At 34.5% G+C, this 21,728-nt stretch overlaps 1 protein-coding gene across 9 annotated transcripts in view; it reads left to right on the top strand.

Moving 5' to 3' along the window:
• FOXP2 (forkhead box P2) overlaps positions 1 to 21,728 on the top strand; it is a 531,392-nt gene that overhangs the window by 45,660 nt on the left and 464,004 nt on the right. For 8 of the 9 annotated variants that reach the window (XM_057550257.1, XM_057550256.1, XM_057550255.1 and 5 more), the window contains exon 2: positions 19,798 to 19,942. The exons of the other annotated variant lie outside the window; for it this stretch is intronic. The gene's annotated coding sequence lies outside the window, so the exon portion shown is untranslated. The remainder of the gene's footprint in view (positions 1 to 19,797; positions 19,943 to 21,728) is intronic. 9 annotated transcript variants of the gene reach the window in all.

Genomic DNA, 21,728 nt, shown 5'->3' with positions numbered 1-21,728 from the left:
ATTCTTCTCCAGAGACTTTTAATCATTGTCTTTGTTCATTTTGATCAGCTTAATAGATATCTCTCCTAGTATATATATATAAACTTAACATGTCATAAATATTTTCTGAGATCAAATAAACTCTGAGTATCATTTATGACCAACATATGGTCAGTAGAGCATATATAACATACCATAAATACCAGTAAATATATACCACAGTTACCAGATTCTCTCCATAATGTTAGATTACTTTCGCTTCTTCACTGTTGTTAATAAAGCTATTATTAACAGTTTTTGTGCATATATTTTTGTCCAGGTTTTGAGTATTTCATTAATGTGTATTTCTAGAGGTAGAATTATGGAGTAGAACATGGGGAACATTGCCAGATTTCTTCCCAGATTTATTTCCCTCTAGAAATAGATACATATTTTGTTGATTTTCACTAGAATCAAATACTATTGTTTTTAATCTTGCTGCTAATTTGATGACCAACTGGAAATTTAACATGATAAAATCATTTTAATCTTATGCTCTTGATCTTCAGCTAAATTTTTTAATTTAGCACTAAAGCCTGTTTTGTACGAAAAGGCAAAATTATAAAAAAGAAAATAGACAAGGAAAATCCGAGTGGAACCAGCATAACAAACCAAAGGTGCTGTTTTCATTGCTGTTGGCTATGCAAGGCGTGCTATAGATTTTTTTCTTCGTTATGATGAACAGTATAGGTTTAAGAACATATATCCACTTCCTGTTGAGCTTCTTTCACACTTTCACTTTGTAAAAGTAAAGTCTCAGAGGGAGAAATAAACTTTTACTGGCTTATATGAAAAATATGTAAAAGAAATGTAAAGATGATCTAATAATATGTAGCTTGTTGGTAAATGTAAATCGAGAGTAGCTTTGAAATTTAAAATATGTATAGCAGTAGATTCAGTGACCCACGTCGTGTTATGTATTAGATGAAAGAGAAATCTGTGATGTTTTAAATTTCTCTTTGATTTTGAAAAAGTTGATTATCTGCAAAGTCTACATGATTTCATCGACAAAATGCTGGCAGTGCCCGTAGATTTGATGTACCATTCCCCGCGTAATGATTCCTTTCTACGTCTCTGCTCAAATCACTGATAATTAGAGAAAGATACGCTTCATATGCATTTAAGATATTTTATAGGTAATCATGACTTTCTTACAACACTAAGTGAATGTCTTCCATGTACCTAATATTCCTCCTGTTTCACTATAAAACCAAACAAAGATATACGTGTCAGTGACATACACCATTCAAGAGTGGCAGAAGAAACTGGAACAGCAAGGTTTAGCTAGAGTCCGGCCCTTGACATTCTCTCCTTGCTGCTCGAGATTAAGGTTTCTGCAACTGTGCACCTTTTTATTTAAAAATTTTTATTTTATATTGGAGTATAGTTGATTAACAATGTTGTATTAGTTTCAGGTACACGGCAAAGTGACTCAGTTATACATATACACGCATCTACTCTTTTCCAAATTATTTTCCCATTTAGGTTATTACAGAATATTGAGCAGAGTTCCCTGAGCTATACAGTAGATCCTTGTTGGTTATCTATTTTAAATATAGTAGTGTGTATATGTCATTCTGCAACTGTGGACCTTAATCCATGTATTACACTGCAACTTTCATGATACTTCCATCTGTCCTCCACTCTCAGTATCCTAGAACAGTTACTTTTATCTTGTCCTCTGTTTTTTTTATTTCTGAAAACCTGTAATGAAATACTGATGTCAACTCTAGCTTACCCCTTTGGAGAACTGCACTTTGCCATTTAAGATATGCTAGCTTGAATTGATTAACTTACAGTGTCAAGTTTTAGCTTCATTTTATTGACAGAATTCAGAATTTCAGGATTTGACAGAGTTTGAATAGAAGGTAGTATGGTGTAACCTAAAATTTGATGATGTTTACACAGTAAAAGTTAGTAAAATATTTTTATGTTATAAAAGATTATAGTTATATAATAAAAGTTAGCTTTTTAAAATAAATTTATTTATTTATTTGGCTGCATTGGGTCTTCGTTGCTGCGTGCCGGCTTTCTCTAGTTGTGGCGAGTGGGGGCTACTCTTTGTTGCGGTGCGCGGGCTTCTCATTGCGATGGCTTCTCTTGTGGAGCACGGGCTCTAGGCACGCGGGCTTCAGTAGTTGTGGCACGTGGGCTCAGTAGTTGTGGCACGCAGGCTCAGTAGTTGTGGCGCATGGACTTAGTTGCTCTGTGGCATGTGGGATCTTCCTGGACTAGGGCTCGAACCCATGTCCCCTGTATTGGCAGGCAGATTCTTAATGACTGGGCCACCAGGGGAGTCCCTAGCTTTTCTTTAATAAAAAGTTTGCAAGACTATAAATTCTGTTGCTTTCCAAAAATGGGCAATAGCCTTTTGAGGATATAGTTTCCCTTTTTGAAAAAATTGGCCTCAGATTGTCTTCCAAGAATTGTAAGGACACTTAGGTAACTGAGTCTAAGCTAGGCATCAGGAAAAAAAAAGCAAATTTAAAAGTAACACTAGAAATAACAACAAAATCAAACCTGTTATAATGAATTATTCATGCATTCTAAAAATTCATTCTAATTTGGCTATACCTTTATTACTGCAGTAGAGGCTAGAGACTATTATCTTTAGACATATTCTCCAACACCATAGCATCAACAGTAATAAGCCAGTATTATTCCTTAGTGAGTCAGAGCTACTGTGATTCTTTAAAGATTGTATACAGTGACATCCTTAAAAATCCAAACAAGAGACTGATGTTTGCTGAAAATGCTGAGGGATGTGAACCTCATTTATAAATTTTAAATTAATGGTTTTAAAGTAAAATAGTACTTGAAAAATTTAATGAGTTTTATGAGTTTGCCTTTCATCAAGATTTATCATGCTTTATTCCAAAAATTAATAAAATAACACTAGCTTGAATTATTGAGTAGTCTTGTACTGAAGTATTTGTTATTTGATACTCAAATCTACATTTGTTAGGAATATATTTCTGTGCTAAGGAGGATAGCAGAGGGTATGATGTATTAAGTTTTAAGGATAAGAAAATAAAGATTAAGATAGTTGAAGGCAGATTTAACAAGTATTGGGTTAATTCATTACTGCAAATCTGTAAGTGAATGACTGACATTTACATATAGAGAAAATTAGTTTCTTGGGTTTACTTATTTACCGTCTCAGAGGATACATGAGGGGCTATCTGTGACAAGTATTATGAGTAAGTAAACAAATGTTTTCTTTACATAGTTTTAGATGATTAGAGACATATTTTCAGTAAACTTCTGTACATGAAATGCTTCCATAGACTGGTAATTGAGAGGTGCTTTCTGTATCACTATTGGACACATTACATTGTACACTTTTTGAGTTTTGTTCAGTTCTGTTTAAGTTATACCCTGGCTGAAAAGTTTAGTTTCACTTGGAGAAGTTCAAGAAGTTTTAATGGAAAAATATCTTATTTATGAAGTATTTTAATGGGACAAGGTGTTAATCAAAAGTTTATTTTAGGGTTTATGGCTAAGCGAGGGGAGGAGGATAGAATGACACGTGGTAATAGATTAGAGCTGGAGACGTAGACTTCAGGTTTAGCTTAATAAAGACTTTAGCTTAATGTACATATACGTGATTACAAGTAGAAGTGTTTATAGATATTTGCATATACATTGGTTAGTATACACACTTATTTCCTTGCTCTGTCAACTGAGAGGGCCTAAAAGCGACAAGCATACTTAGTGCCTGTATCTTGGTTTCTAACACCATTCTCCTAAAAAAAGAACCAGGGATCCTTGGAGAAATGGGGCTTATTCTCAGATTGGGGCAGGAAATACACAAGATTCAGCTGGAACTCTTGCCAGAAAATAAGAAAATGTTCAAAAAAGCACAATATGTAAAATGCATCTCCATGAGTCCGTACCATACTTATATAGAAAAAGGGTTCAATAGATAAGTGGGAGAACAGACATTTCCAGAAGAGAAGAATTTCAGATAATTTATGTAAATGCTTCACCTTCAAGAAAGTGGAGTGTAACTCCTGACTTAATTGTGGGCTGCGCATGGTGATTTTCTTCCAAAGAGTACAGTATGGAAAAAGGGAAAAAGGGTAACTCCATTCGAGAAACCTGACAAACCTATCCTCGGCCAGAGCATCAAGGTAAACAGCAACAGTGATGTAAGTGATATATCATGTTCATAGTATATAAACGATATGATGTGATGAAAATGGCAATTTTCTACTATGGTCCTCTCCCCCCAAAAATCTATAAGCCTAATCTAATCAGTAGAAGAACATCAGACAGATCCCAGCCAAGGGACATTTTACAAAATACAGTTTGAGAAACTGTCACAGCCAAGGGGAGTGAGCCTAAGGAGATATAATGACAAAATACAATATGGTATCCTGGATGGGCTCCTGAAACAGGAAAATAACATTAAGTAAAAACTATGGAAATGTGAGCATGATGTGGACTTTAGTTAATGTTCAAAAAAATTTAATGTTGGCATTTCTACATCTGTGGGCTTAGTGTGGCTAAATTGGGTATGGTGGGAGATTGGGGGGTGAGGACTTGTGGTAGGATTGAATAATAAAAATAGCTAACACTATTTAGAGCTTACTGTAGGCCAGGGATTCTTTAAACATTTTACATGTCTTAATTTTTTAAAACAACTCTTTGGCAGGTAGTGTTATTCTCTTGTTAGAGCTGAAGAAATGAAATGTTAAATGGCTTGCCCAAGACTAAGCATTAATACCCAGGCTCTAGATCCTCTTCTCTTAACTATTAGGCTTTGCTGAGAATGGCTGTTTTGGGTGTAGCTGCAGAAAGCAGTTCCCCTTTGTCACCAGGGTTGGTAGATATGTATGTGTAGGTGATAAAACGTAATAAGAAGACTTTGTTTATATGTATATATATAAAATGAAACTACAATAGAAAGTTTACTCCTTTAGATTATGGTGTGTGATTATTTCATGTTCATTTTCCTGATACTTTTTGTCCTTTTATATGTCAGATATACTGAAATTCTACAAATTGCTGGAGTCCCCAACTCACTAGTATTTCAGTAACTGAGCAAATACTCTCTGACAATAATACCTTAGGCAAAATAATCGTTATTTAGCATTGCCGTTGTATTACAGTATTTTAAAGTATTTCTCCTCTTTTTTTACTACATCCTTTCTTACAACAGCATTTGGGTTTTGTTGACTTTGTAATCTTCAAATAACAGATAAAGTAACTGAGGCCTAAGAACATTAAATCAAGCTTGTTTGACAACTTTATGTATGAAGAGGTCCAAAACATGTAATCCTGCACACTTCCATTGTGCTTTTCTGTGACATGGAAATAGTATAAAGTTAATTCCCAACAATTCTTAGTTTTCTAGAGCACAGCTGACAATGAGCTCAGCTTTATTATTTTTATAAAAATTATTTTATATTTACATAATTGCAATCTAAGTAGAGGTGACGCTAATAGGCAGAGAGGAATATCTGCCCAGAAAAATCTTTTCTGTCATTTGAGGTGAACTATTTGCCCTTGGCTTAAATCTTTAGGATGCCTCACAATCCAGTTTCTTAATTTTCACATAGTGAGTAGTGAGGGCCTAGTGAGACTTATTTATTATGGGACACAGAAAAATTGCCAGAGTATTTTCTTTTTGGTGAACTGTATTAAAATTCTGTAATTTAACCTACAGTAAAGCAGTCCATCCTTTTATACCTGCAGCCCGTTACATCCTGACTAGAGATTGCCATGCCACTGGCAGGTAACTAAGCTGTCCCACTTAACCTTTTTTATTTAGCTGCTACTTCTGTGGCCCTGCCTCCTGATTTTATTCATGCCTTACACACATAGAAAGTGATGGTATTTGGAGAGCGCCTTGGGTTAACTTGTGGCCAGGGGTGATTGGCCTGAGGACTCTGGCTGTCCCAGGCTCCTCTTGCCACCCTGAGGGCAGAAGGGATCAGCATCTTGGCATCCCTGTAACATATTTGTGACATACCAGGTGCTTTAGCACTCTTTTCTATGACATGCACTGGTGTGTTTTCCCCATGTGTACTTAGTTTCCACACCACGTTGTTTAAGATTTTTTACAAAAATAGTTACACTGAAACCTGGATTATATAGAGGACAGATAACATTACAATTTCTGAAACAGATTTGAATCTTGCTCGTCACAATTTCCATGGACAGTTTCATTATTCTGGGTGGGGAGCGTGTCTTATGTGGCCCAATAAATCATTCTTCTTTCCCATCTATGTTCTGAATTAAATGAGAAATAAAAGAGAGGCCCATGTTTCCCAATAAGATTACCCTTCCTTCCCTGGCAAGAGGCAGAAGACCAAGAGACTGAGAGAAGACCAAGAACTTGCAGGGGTTATGTGAGTAAGCTCTCTACAAACTCTCAGGAAACAGCATGGGTGGGGAAGAAAATCACCAGTACCATTAAGTGATTGGCCATCATTAATTGTGGAGAGCTGTGAAAGGTAAAATGCTTTACATACCAGTAGAGAAAATAGAGCCTTATAAGGGGCTCTTACTAGAGCCTCTCTTACATCCTGAAAGAGTATTTCAAACTGAAGTTTTTCCAGCTAATGACTTAGGAAATTTATCAGTATTTTATAAAATCATAAAAAAATCAGATTCTTCTTATATTTTTGGTTGACAGTTTAAGCTTAGAAAGCACAGATATTTCAGACACAGTATTGTTTATAGGTAAATATCAGTTTTCTTACTATTATAAATTCCAAAGAATCACTAGAACTTAAAAAGTGTATAAGCTATGAATTTTAAATGAGGGGGTGGATTAAAATTTCAAGTATCCAGGAACATTTAGAATAATTTCCAGAAGATCCATTTCAAGTCGAAAAGTCTGGAAAAGTAAGAGCTTAACTTATAGATGGTATTATACCATTTATGTTAACCTAAAAAAATCTCTTCAGAAGGAATTGGATGGCATTTGCTATATTAGTTCCACCTTACCTCAAGGCTCTCTGTCTATCTTCTGCCATGTGGTCAGGTTTCAGCAAATGGTGTTTCCCTCCTTTTCGTTTCTCCTTGTTGGTTTGTAAATCATTTATAGGCTGAACTACTAGGCAAGTATTGCTGTTAATGAAAGGTAAAATTAAATGTAACTGTTATGTATCCTTGAGAAAGCATGCTGAAAGAAAAATTAAAATATTATTATTTTTTAAAAGCCCACTTTCAACTTAGAGAAATTAAGCTGTGTCCCACAATATCCCAAAAATGATTGACAATCTTTTTACCGTTTGAAAATATACTTCCTAGTACTACTTTAAAAGGCATAATTTATCAGAGTAATATTATGAAGCACTGTGATTAGATTCTCTTGAGATTTAGTTTTCTTTCATAGTTTGCCCTTGCTCCTAAAAAGGAAATGATTTAGTGTATTGGTCAGGACAGGTTAGGTATGTCTCCTGGCCTCTGCACAAAACCATATGACACTACAAAAGATAACTGTGGTTGCACCTGGAGAAGAGAAACAGTAACTATATTCAATATACAGAGGCTGTCAAAAGGAAATACAGTACCTTTAGCATTTTATAGTTTGCAAAGCCCTATCATATATATTAACTTTGTTGATTCCCCATAACAACCCTATCTTATATGTGTGTGTGTGTGTGTATGTATATATATACATATATATGTGTGTGTATATATATACATATATATATGTGTGTGTGTGTGTGTATATATATATATATATATATGTAAAGCTCAGAGGTTAAATGACTTGACCAAGAATAAACTAACAAGTGGCTGATTTGTGAGACAGATCCAAATCCTCAGATATTATGTCCAGTGCCATTCCCTCTATACTTTTCCACCTAAGAAGCAGATGTCATTTATGTAAATTCCAAGTATTCAATCAGGGACAATGAGAAGTTTCAGATAGTTAAATTTTGCTGGATTTAAGGCACCTTGTAAGTGCTAAGACTATTCAACTGTATAACTGGCTACCACAAAAAGCAACGATGATTAGAAATGGTTAGGCAGAGGCTAGATGGCCATCTGTCGAGCTTGCTGTTGGACTGGATGACCTTTAATATCCTTTCCAATTCGGAGATTCCATGACTCTATGGTGATAATGATGCTGTTTCAGCGTGTTGCCAAGTAACATGTCTATTGTTTTTTCTGCCTGTCACACACAGCAGTGGCAATAAGTATCGTTTTCCTTATATGCCATGACAAATTTATATCATAGTGTCCTATTAGCAATTAGCATTCCCAAAGTTTCTTACCTTTATAATGTTCAAATCTATTCTAAAAATGCTGCCAAAATTTCATTTTAAAAGGTGTGCAAATAAAATTCCTTTGATGGGTGACATACCCTAAAGCAATATCCCTGATTCCTTCCCCTTTCTTTTCCTTTCAAGCTTCATCATTCACACCCTCCTCAATCTACCATTGCCTGTACTGATTAATAAAGTGACTCATTCATTCATCCACTCATTCTGTAGACATTCATTGAATCTATGAGCAGAGCACTCTTTGTAGTTAAGAAAATACAAGACAAGATATAGAATCTTACTAGCTATCAGGGTGGTAAAGCAGAGGAATCAATTCATGTCAATTCAACATGTATTTTTTAGGCAACAAACAGTAAGGTTACATAGTATCTGAATCAGATCCACCACCAAAAATGAATGAGTTGGTTTCTGAATCCAGATAAATTGACTAACTCTAGGAGGTACAAGGTTTACTTTTTCTTACTCTTTGGCTATAAAGCAAATGAAACTCACTACTCTACAGAAGCTATCCAGTGTCAGACATAAACACATACAAAGGCAGAAACACATACACATAAAGAATGATCTTTTGCAACTATAAAATACTGTATTCTTAGCTCAAGAAAACTCAAGTCCCTTGTCGAAGGTCTTGAATGCTTTCATTGACTTTTGCTGAACTCTTATATCTACAGCCAACTTATGTTTGCAACTGATGAATGAATGAGTTTAGTTCTAGTATGAATGTTGGTTAATATTTTGCTTACGTTAAGGGGAAAGATATGAGTGAAATAACAAAGATGTATATTGAAATTTAATAATAATAATATAATAATAATAAAGAGATGAACTTAATAATTCATCATTTGTGTAACTCCTTTGCAGAACCAGATTATAGTTTTTGAATATTGGGAGAACATTTCCTCAGTTTTTTTGTGCTATTCACATAAAAGATGTGGGCCTGTCACTTGGGCATTCACCTGGGCCTAATCATAGGAAAACTCACAACATGGCAAGTGGCTTCCATGAGAGTGAGCACGTGAGAGTGAAAAGACAGAAGTCAGAGTTATTTTGAAACCTAATCATAGAAATTAGATGCCATCATTTTGCCATATTCTGCTCATTAGAAGCAAGGCACTAGATCCAGCCCACACTCCAGGAGAGGGGATTGCATGGGACAGAGGTAGCAGAGGTTGGGATCATTGGAAATCTTTGAGGCTGCTATCACAGTATAAATCACACTAGACTGCTTTCCTTGCGGTATCTATGACATATAACCAAGCCAAAAAATCTGAAAGTCATTTTCAATTTTCCCTCTTTTAGTCAATCACAAAGTGAAGTGGACACTAATATAAATGTCTATCAAATATGTCCTCTTCGCTTCATCTCCTTTGGTGTGATCCTCCTTCAGATTTCCATTCCTTCTTATTTGGATTACTACTTTTTATTCATTCTTATGCCTATAGTTCCTTCAGTTCCTCTTTCTGTGCAAAATATTTGACACCAACTGTTCCCCAGTTCCACCTTCTATCCCAGGCTTTTATACAGCTTGTGGGGCTACATCATTGAATTCCTAGTGCTGAACACAGCATCTGGACATGGTGTACGTACAGATATTTTTGACTGAATGATTAGGCGTTAGAGGCAGAATGGGAGTCAGTATTAAAAACTCCTTAAATATCCCAATGCCAATGAATCCTCCTTATTTTATCCTAGAATATTGGCTGTTTCTTCCATTGGGAAAAGTGTTGAATCCATCTTTTTTCCTAATCACACATAGCTTCTTTTGTCTTTTTTCCCCGAGTCCTCATCTTTTACCTGTGATTTTTTGAAAAGTGATCTTGACTTCTTTCTCCTTGGAACACCTCCATCATCTGACACATTATCATAAATACACAATTGCCAAATGTATAGATGTGTGACTCTTAGCATAAGCTTTTTTATACAAAGTAATAAAAAAAGCTATTATATAATTTCACTGTGAAAACCAACTAAAATGTCCTTCTGAAAGGTGCAAATCATACTTTCTTTACAAAAAAGTGCTTTCTAGCACACATCTGCTATTTGCTGAGGTTATAAGTAATATCAGCAGCAGTAGCCGTTTAACTACCACCAAGAATTTCTTTTATTATTACTTCCCACTATGCTTCGAGTATTTTTTATCTGTGTAACAAATTGCATTCATTAAAGTAATAAAATAATAAATTGTTTCCACCTTTGTCAATCAAATAAAAATAAATGTCAACTGGAGCTTCTTAAGCTAACAAGTGAGACTTTTGACTTACCTGCTTTATATGTGTTAAAAATAAAAATAAAATACAGCAGAATAATGGATAAAATTTGACTTAATTTTAGTACCCTTATCTTGAGTAAAAAAATAATTTCCGTTTAAATGCTAAGGATGTGGTAAACATATCATAGTGCAACATAGTGCAAGCAACTCTGGTTTGAAGACTCTTGGTGTGTACTCTATAAGTATCGTAATCAGCAGCGTTTTAAAATTAGAAAAATTGAGAGATTATTGAAACACCGTTTAATGTGCAGTGAGATGTTCTAGCAGGTGCTAATTTAAAAAAATTTAAACTGTAGAAAGATTGAGTAGATATTTCAAGTTTATTCTCCACTGATAAGCTTTAAATGGTCAATTTGGCTTGTTCAACTTTAATTATTAAAAACAGGTAATACATAATACCTCATAGCTTACTGTGTCTCAGTTACTTTAAGGGTGTGAAGAGATAGTTATGCTTTTAACCCCCAACTAGGCAAGGTGGGACCTGTGACAGATGGCCCTTCGTTTGTCCCAATGTGCCGTATAATTGGTGTTGGTTTTTACGTGTATGTAGTTATGAAGAAGTTTGGGAAGCAACGCCTTAAGGATCCATTTTCCCTTGTCAAGAATCAGTCACACCAGCCAGTTTCTTAGTGTTCTTCTAGAAATAGTGATGCATATGTAAACATATATGTATCTCTATATGTCACTTTTTCACAGATGGTAATATAAACATATACACTTTGATGTATCCTGCTTTTTTCACTTAACAGTGTACCTTGGAAATTGTTCTCTGTCAGTACATCAGTATGTCTAGTGCTACTCTGTTGTTTTTTTCTGCTGCAGAGTGTTGCTTATTAAATAGATACATTATCTTTATTTACAAGTGGTACATTTTTAAGAAGCTTTGTTAATATCTGCTTAAGATAGGTGTATATTCTTTAGATGATATCTACTTCAGCAAGAACAGCTTTTCAAACTTCTTAAAATTGTAGTGGTTTATGTCACGGATGGTCACTTTCACTGTTGAGGTTTTCCTAGATATCAATTTTCTCTCCTTGGCCGGACTATTGTGTTTCTAGCTGGGTTTTTTATTGTACAAGCAGAATGTTTTTGATCAGATTGTATTTATAGGACAGCCTGGAACTGCAGCATTCTGTCAAGTATATCACACACATTTAAAATATTGTCTAAATATTTATTCACATGATGGATTACTGTGGCTCACAAAAGGCAGTTACGACCTATTGAGTAAATAATTTTAGTTTTTAAACATTTGGAAAGGCTTTGAAAGGGTCATAATGATGTCTCATCTCAGTTGTGAGAAACAGCCACTGAATACCCTTGCTTTTTTCTTTAAATGGTATTTTAATTCTTTAGTGTTTAAGCAACAAGACAAAGGGAAAAAAAAAAGAAAAAATTGAAACAAATTGCCTGCAGATATAGTCTTCCTTTCTTCCTTCCCATGATACTATCTCTACATTATGAAAAAACAGACAAACAAAATCAAATCAAACAAACAAAAGAATATTGCAGCAGAGTTTAAAGGTTCTTGGAGGCTAAAACAAAATTCCAAAGATGTACAATGTAAATTGCAAAAACATTTAAAATAAGTGGATGTATTTCACTCAAATTTGAAAGGTTAATTTTTATAATGAACTGTGGTTTGATTTAAATTTGTTTTTTGTGAAACTTCTGTTTAAAAAGTAGTTTATTTCTAAGTCAGCTTGAAAATTGTGCACTTCATGCTGCTTCTGTTCTTTCAAAAAGGAGACAAGGTTTTTGTTCTTAATAATTAATTTAAACTTATGTATGTGTGTGTGATTTTTTTTTCAGTCATGTGGCACCAAGTTCTTTATAATTCAGAGGTTGCTTGAACTTTACAAACCTTTTGCATTTATTTGAGATTAATTTGTTATTTCTAAAGAAAGTGAGGAAAATTGTGTTTTTTCCATTCGATATTAAGTTTATCTAGACATTGTAGGTTTGTGATTGTAACATCTTTTGACAAGCAAATTAGACCATAGAAAGAGCATCCAACTTGGAGCTTGGGGCATATGGTGCTACCTTCTGCAAATATAACTCAAAAACAAGTCATTCTGTTCAGTAAGGGGTCATGTTCAGACTCGGGTTCTTTACCTTGGTGTGCAAGGGGAAAAGTAGCCTCTTAAAGAATATTGTAATCTCAGAATCTCAGAAAAATGTACCTCTCTAAATTGAAGCTCAGAGTAAGAGAGATTAAGATACCCATGCCTACAATTTCATTATTTTTAAGATCTAAAATTACAACTTGAATGCAAAAATAGTTAAGGAAAACAATTACGGTAGTAGAAATCCAACAGAGTAGTTATTTAGGTTATTATTACAGCAACTAGAATTATTAATCCTGTGAAAATTGTGCTCTAAAATAATACTGTGATTAAAATTCAGTACCTGGCATCTCACAGTATGTCAGCATGGTGAAAAGAACTGTTCTGAAATGATCGATTGAACACATTACTTTTGCATGTCAACATTTCTATTTTCCTTATCTGGGACTGATAGGTAAAATAGCCCAATATATACACATCTTAGGATTTCAACGTATGGATAAAGATGAGGGAAGGCCTATTGATCAGTGTTTAATTCATATTGTCATTTTTGAGCACACGCTTCTACAGATGGTGGAGTTTTGACTGCCCATCATAGCACCAATACCGTTGAGACAGCTGTTGCAGATAAACCTCTTTTACATGCTTTAGGTCAAGAGTAGTCAAACCTGTTACAGCACCTGCTTTTGCATATGTAAATCTGTTGTTTTGTCATTGTGTTAAACAAGAAGAGGTAACAGTCTCTTGTGGTTGTAAATAAGTCTGGAACATTGCCTACATGAAATGAAATCCAGCAAAAAGACAACTGTGATTTCCGTTGTGTAGTCATGGGAGGTTTCTTCTGTTTGGGGCTTTGTTTCTGGAAGACTGCCCATAATTCGGAGGGAGGGTAGAGAGGCAAGTTTATGTTTGGAGGCAAGAACAGGGAAGGTGTTTGCTGTCATTGACTGTGGGGTTGTTGTGAAGTTTGACATGCCCAGAAGCTACCGAATGCCACGTGGGGCCCCCCCAGCTGCATACCTCGGTTTTCATCATCTGGTGAGCCTGCAGCAGGATTTCCAGGCACTGGAGTCGACAACATGTCTACTTTGGTTTGGAGCTGATTGATCCACGGAACAGAACTTGCTTGTGGGATCTTCCCTTGCTATAGAATGACATAAATGATTGAAATGCTTTCTTTAGGAAAAACAAAATTATCATTTGTTTATGGACCTTAACTGCTTATGGGAAAGAAATTGTCAAATAGTAATGCAAGTAGAGTTTGCTGGAAACTTTCACTAATGTTTGTGAATGATTGTCTTGTTCAACTTTGACATAAATAAAAGTGGGAAAACACAATTAGGGAGGAAGAGAGGGTGAAAGGAAATTCTTATTTACTGTATCTCTTTAGAAGGTGAGCGGCATGTAATAAAATTGGCACCTCAAGATTTGCAAAATGACTGAAGATTTTACTGTGTTGCCATAGATTGCTGTGGGGCAGAAAAAGGAAATACTAGAATTGATGAACAAATGTTGCATGCTGTCATTTTATATTACATATTTTACTGTGAAGTTGTTCCTAATTTTCCTTTTTGAAAAATAGTGCAGAATGCGTATACCATAGAAAGTAATGTTATAAATGTGTTAATTGCGTTAATTATGTTGAAGTTTGTTTATTCTGACATGGATTTACGATAAGCAGGTATAAAAAATATAATTTTCTAGCTTTGGGAGAAAAATTAAAAATTCTTCCCTGACCTTTTAACCTTGTCAAATGATTTCCCTGCTCTTGACACAGTGCATTATACTTGCAAAGGTTGGAAGTTAACTCTTCAAGGTACCAGACATCATTTTTATTGGGATATTAATTCTCAGAGGTGCTAATCTCATCAAGATTTGTGGGCATTTTCTTTCATAGGCCATTCTGATTTGTAGCTCTTTCTTTTCACAGCAGTATTAAATACCAAACCTTCTCTGATATGGAAGTTCATTAGAGATATGTCTTTGATGGCAGCCCTTTCCTGGCTTCAGTTTCAAATACCTTGATGTAAAGCTTAAGAAGCCGTTGTGTTGTAAGCCCTCCTTGGTGTGCCGTATTTAGATCTGCAGAGTAAATCAAGGAAAGTAAATAACAAGGCAGCAGGTGGAAGCATGGAGATAAGGCCAGTGAACAATTGTATTTGTATTTTGTTATGATGTTGACAGGAGCTAAAATTCACTAATCTAGTTCAACTGATCTGCATTTCAAAGAAATCTCATTTAGCAGCAACTTGAAGGTTTGCAGGATAAAGTTCTTTTATTGCAGCTTTTATTGCATTCTTTGCTAATTTATCTGGTCAAGATTTAGCCTTGCTTACTTTAAGCTGCAAGCATGTTACAAGGAGTCTTAAATACTATGAAAGCATTAATGTCTAGACTATGAACTGAAGGTAATTACATATCCAGCCCTGAATAGGGTACATTTAGAAAATACTGTTGTCCAAACTCAATTGTCAGGGCAATATAGATAAGGCAGTTTTTTTTTTCCCCCCTCTCCTGCTCATTTGTTCTGAGATTTTTTTCCACTTCATAAGTAAGCTAATATACGATCAACTACTCAGAAATTGTGTACAGAATGAGTCGATCTCCTTTAAATGTGAACCTATTGATGCTGATACTGGTTGTGCCCTTTTGAGAATGGAGGATTATTAGTTTTGGAAGTCTGATGTCCTCATTTGACTCTGCAGTTATAAACATGTATAATACATAAGTGAAATGTGTTTAATGTGAAATTTAAAGTGTAATAAGCATACTCTGAGGTAACACAAAAATATCGGTACTTTCTAATTTTGATTATAGTATATGTTATTTAACGGAAATTAGTTATTTTCAAATATAGTTAGAGAAATTAAATATTATATGTGTATATTTACCTGTCAATTAAATTTTGGGTAAATTTGGCTTGCATTGGTTTCAAAAGGAAGGTGAGCTCAAGTTCCATCTCTGCCACTCACACCCTCTGAGATCTTGGATGAATTACTCTCTTCTATAAATCTCTCCTATAAACTGTGGAGGGTAAGCCAGAAGCACACAAAATTTTCCCTGTTAGAAGATCCAATAAATAAATAAATAAATAAATATTTTGGTATATATTTAAGAAAAATTGAGTGTTCTTGAGTAAAGAGAAGGTTTGAGATAAAATTCTGAAGATATATAAACCACGATTAATTTGAAGAAGGGTCAGAACCAGAATATTCAAGTGAAGATGTGTAAGAGGCAGTAGAGGATAGAGAGCTGAGCCAAAGAGAAGGTGGAAAATTGCATTCATAGGATGTTTGAGGCAATACAATTAAATAGTAAGCTTTTCTCAAAATGTAAATGGATTGTATAACAAAAGATTTTGTACTGTGTTGGTTGCTCAGAACTCAGACCACACTTTCCTTAGGAAGCCATGTTATATACACATGGCTTTTAAGTCAAAGGCTAGCCCTTCAATTTAACCTTGAGGTCAAAAAGGAGTGCTTTATGTCCTTAGCTTGCAAATATTATTATATTTATTATTTTTTAAAGTATGGAATTGGTTACTAAATCTTAAAAATTGGATTTGTCTCTGTCTCTCTTTGTTTCTGTTTCTCTCTCTCTCTTCTCTCTCTCACATACATACACACACACACACACAAACACACACACACACACACACAGGAGCATATGCAGTAATCTGATGGGGGTTAAAAACCACCTCTTTAGAGACTTTGCCAGTGGTACCCTACAACTTTCTTTTATCTTGCACCTAGCTGCTTTACACTTTTATCTTTGGGTATTTTATTTTGTGATCCTCATGATATATTTGATGTTTATCATATTATTCTTTCTAGTAATATTTGCCTTGAAACCTGTCCACTACATGCAACAATTTTTATAAGTGAAACATGCTTGGATTACAAATGTAGTACCAGGAACAGGTTGCCTCTCACTCTAGTGGGTTTGGATTTCCCCGCCCTTGTCTTCTGTTGCCTGTGAATTCTTGCAGGACTTCACTTTCTCCTTAACTGTTGGTTGCTTCCTTGGTCTCGGAGTTAAGACTGGAGGAAGTGGGGACAGATAGGAGATTGTATATTCAGTAGGAACTTTAGATCTGCAGGTCAGGAGAGAGGTGTGGACTGGATATACACACCTGGGAATCATTTGCAATAAGTTGTGGTTATTGCAAGAACTGGAGTGCAGATTAGGAAAAGAAGAGGACTAGAATGAAGTCTTGAGAAAACTGACATTGAGGAAATACATGTACGAATAGCAACTAGCGGACACTGAAAAAAGGAGGTCTCAGAGGTAGGAGGGGAATCAAGAAAGAGGGGTGTCATGTAGGCCAAAGGTAGAGTTTTATGAAGGAAAGAATGAAAAATAAGCTAAATGAATTAGGAAAGTTAAGCAAACCAAGAATTAAGAAGTCACATTTGGATTGGTCAGCTAGGAGATAATTCCTTTGTTGATGATGAAATGTTTAGCTTCAAGGATGTGAGGATTTAATAAACCCTTGACCTTCTCTGTGAATGTACTGATGTTAAAAGAATGGAATGTTGTTCATCCCAATCCCAATAAAATAGTTTTGTCATGTAACAGCATCATAGAAAACAAGAAAAAGAATAACTTGTTGATATAAAGAAACAATCATATAAATGAATTATAATAAATTAATTATACTTTGGAGGAATAAAGTTGCCATCTAAACTGGGACACTTTTGAGAAGAAAAGTGGTAGCTGTTAATAATTGCAGTAAGTACGAACCCCATCTATCCCAGGCAATGCAGGATGAATGTTCAACCTGATTATATAGATCACAGTTTTTTGAGTGCTAGCTCTGTACCAGACACTGAGATGAGTTCTTTACCAGTTTATTTGATTTAATGAGTAAGGGTTTCAGTTGCCAACACTAACAATTATTTCTTTGTATATACTGAATTCACTGGCAAAAATGTGATACATAATTTTGATGTCTTTACTGACCTTAACTCTAATTTTTTTTAAAAAAAGCTGGTACCCACTATATACCAAACTGTGTCCTAGGGAATAGGGAGATGAAGATGATTAACGCGTAGTTCCCATTGTTAACAGTCTACCAGTGGAGTTGAGAGAATCTGGGAACACATTTCAATGTAAAGTGTCATGATGATAGTGTAGTTTTTGAAGACCCCGACTAGTATTTTAGTACATTATGTTCTGTATTTTTTAAGCTTAAGATTATAGTGTATTTGAACATGGCAAGGTAGAGTTTGCTTTTTGTAAAAAGTTTTACCAATGGAATAGACAAGGTGTAGCTAATTGTACATATAAGTGGGTTTTTCTCTATCACAGAAAAGTATATTCTATATATATGTATATATGTGTGTGTGATACATGGGGGGAGGGAGAGAGAGAGAGAGAGCGATCAGTTCTTTATCACAAAGGGATGCATTTCCCTATCTTTAATGTAATTTTAGCCGCACTCAAACGGAATATTCTGTGAGGGGTCTGGCATATTTCTCTGACACATCTGGTAGATATGTATGGCATTAATTAGCATAGGTATTGCTATAAATGACATGTCAGTCCAGGACAACAAAAAGTATTTATTACTGATGTCAATCATTCACCCTTTGTCAGTTCAAAAGGCTTCCCTAAAGGAATGTGCATTGATCTGCACTGATCCAAAATATAGCAAAATCATTTTCTGTGTTCTCGAAACTAAGGTAGAACTACCTATGTTTGAAAAGCCATATGGAAATATTCATATAGAATGCATGTTGATAAGTTTTAGTGTAAGACTATTAAGTTAGGCCAAGATTAGTTGGATCTTTCTAAAAGAAAACATACCAGTTTTCTGTAATCCTAAAATCTAGTCTTGAGTGAGTTTTCTCCTTCAATAGCTTTAATTTTTGATAGTCAAATTTCTGTTTGTTTCACTTTGAAATAATTTTGAGGTGTTCCAGGTAAATGCTTACAAGTACCCCTGACTCTGATTAAAATCAGAAGGGGCTCACATAAGTATCAGTTTGTGACCAGATGGATGGCTTAAAGAGACGTTCTTCTGCCCACATACATTTTGGTTTTTGTATTTAGCTATTCCGATACAGCTATTAATTGGCTTCATTTGTTTACTATATTGCCACTATAGTTTTTTTTTTGGGGGGGGGGAATAGTAATCACAAGTGTAATAGTCTTAAATTTCTGAACGAAAACTGGCTTTAAAGTGCTAGCAGACACATTTCCCCCGTCTGTATTTTATTTCCAAATTTCTCTAAATGGTCCCCCTACATTCTAATTTATTATTTAATGGAAAGCAATATGAATGACTTAAAGATAAGGCAAGAGAGTGTGATCCAGGGTATGGCACAAGTTGAAGACATTTATCTTAATATTTCATTTTAATGAGGCAGAAAATATCCGTTATTAGAAAACTGCAATTTGATGAAGTTTGTAGAATACAATTAACTCTCTTAAAATTATGAATGTTCATACCACCAAAGATCAAAGAATCATATATTATGTTTCTCTGTTCTTGTGAAGGTAAGATGTATTGCATTTTTACATTGTATAGATTTCTTAGAGAATTACCATCAAACCATATTAAAAATGTACTCGTGTTATATGCTTTAATTTGACCAACATGCTCTGTTTGAATAGCAGTTCCCAACCTTTGTACCATCTTCAAAATTCTTACTCTAGATTTCTTGCCCTGCCCTTTGCAGACCCTTTGCTATCTGTTTCTGGTCTGTCTCATGCTCTTGAAATCATCTTTTTTATTATTCCATTAAAATTTTTTAAAATGGATTTCCCTTTACACTTTTCTAATCATCCTGTAATTCTTTAGCCCTAAGACATTAAAATGAATGAGTCAAAATATTTGATACCTAATCATCTCTGCCAGTCCATTCAAACTCATGGATTTGCAAAATTATGTTAAAGTCTTTTAAAAATACATTTGAGTAGGCTTTTGTAGTCATTTGGATTTTGAATATTAATTTTCTCTTGCTGTGCTGCTTAGCCATAAAAATGAAAAAGAAGATAGATGTGGGTTTCTTTTAGTGGTGTTAATTTAAACTACTTGATTTATTTATTGTAATATCCAACAATGGCAATTCCTATTTTCTCTGTTCACCTCAGATCCAAGAGAAAATAATGAGAAACCGCCACCCCCCAGCACAGTGAGAAAAAAGTTTGATGCATTTTATAATAATTGATTAAAAGTATAATTTCCCCCTAGATCAAACAAATAATAGAAGTCTGTTGAAGCTTTGTCCTGACCTATTCTGGAAGTAGAAGAATACCCTGGAGAAAGGAGCATTGTAAGCACAAAGAATAAAACTCCTCAACCCTGGGAGAGAGAATTAAAGTCTGACCCTCCATATGTAAGTCATCTGCACTCTATATTTTCCATCTCTCAGTTTTTGTGGCTATTCAGGTGTTAGTGATAGAAAACCACGCGATGACAATATTCTTTGAATTTTTTTCTCTATAAAATGTGCGGGTGTTTTGGTTGGTACCTTAAATTTCTATTTGTGTTAACATTTTCTAACTAATAACATAGGGTGATGCCGTACACTAATAACATTCAATGCAAAATGGATTAGTTTTAATTTTACCTTCTGGCAGAGAACTGTTAAGAATTTTGAGAGTATTCTGATGAAAAGAAGGTAACTTCCTTTGATTTAATATGTGCAATGGTGCCATCATAATCCCTTTATGCGCTAAACTTTGATTCTCTCTTTTTCTTTTATATTTCTTCATATCTGAGAATAAGACTATCTTAACATATCTATTTAAATACACCTTCCAGTAAGAGAGACGTTAAGTCCTTTTTTCACTTTGCGTGGTGAAAATGAATTAGACTGAATTTGTATCCATAATCTGCTATAAAATATATATAAATTCTGTCAGCTCAGTGTATTGGAAAGACTGATTTCCTATTTTGTCAGGAAGAATTTAAAAGATGTCTGTTAATGATTTTATAGAAACATAGAATTCAGTTGCTGTTCAGAAGTTGGTAGAAAGAATGATGACTAAAGGCAACGCTTGTTTTAGGAAAATTATTTGGGAAGAAATTTCTTATCATCACTACCTTTATCTGGAAAGTTACCTCGTGCATCATCCTTGCGATAAGGCTCTTGATATGTGATGTAATGGCTTAACTGCCAGAAATTTGACTTCTGCTTAATAATTGGTAACACTTTTCATTCATCAGTGAAATAACTCAGTGATAGAGTATTGTTTTGGTTTTAAAAGGTTCAAATTATGCAATAGAAAATGAATACTTATTAGAGTTGAATAAAACCAAATCATACATTCTCCCACTTATCTCCAAAACTGAAATATGAGCCTTTACAGGTTTTGAATGTGATATTCTTAATCACATAGTATCTGACAAAGCTGTCAAAGTAGTCTACAGTGAGAATTCTTCAAAATTACTAGGTTAATGTTTAATCTTGTTGGTTGGAACATCTGATAGAGCCAGGAAACACTGTGGCCATTCCTGACAATCTATAATTGTGAGTTAGGAATCTTGAATTTAGCAGAAACTATGCATGAAAAAGAAACTTTTTCGGTTTTAGAAGTTCAGTTCAAAATTTTTTCATCATTGAACTAGAATAGACAACTTGGAGAAAGACTACAGACATTAGTATTACTTTCATGACATGAAACAATTGCTTTTCACTTAGAACTTTAATTTTTATTATTGAAAAGTGTGATGAAACTTTAAAGAGTTATTTAAATTTGATAGGTCAGTACTGAACTCTCATTTACTGGTTTGAGTTTGATGACAAATTGGAAAATACTGTCATTCACAGAAAAAATTTTCTCATCTTCTGCTCTACAGCAATGAAATTGGATAAAGTATAGCAACAATAACATGGTCAAATCTCCTAAGCATAATGTTGATAAAAAAACACCTAGACCCAAAAGAATAATATTGTATGATTTATTTTATATGAAGTTCCAAAACTAGACTTTAGTGTTTAGGGATGCAAGAAGTGATTACAACAAAACTAAAGATAATGGTTAAGTTGTATATAGGTGGTAGAAATTGGGGTGGAGGCTCCAGGAGCTTCTGGTGTATCAGCAACATTTTGTTTATTCAGTAGGCTGGTGGTTGCATGGATATTTGCTTTATGAAAAACCATCAATGAGAAATTACGT

This window comes from Balaenoptera acutorostrata, chromosome 7 (assembly GCF_949987535.1).
Source record: "Balaenoptera acutorostrata chromosome 7, mBalAcu1.1, whole genome shotgun sequence".
In the NCBI taxonomy this organism is placed as follows: Eukaryota; Metazoa; Chordata; class Mammalia; order Artiodactyla; family Balaenopteridae; genus Balaenoptera; species Balaenoptera acutorostrata.
Note: the sequence above shows the minus strand (reverse complement) of the source record. Positions and strands in the feature narration are given on the sequence as shown.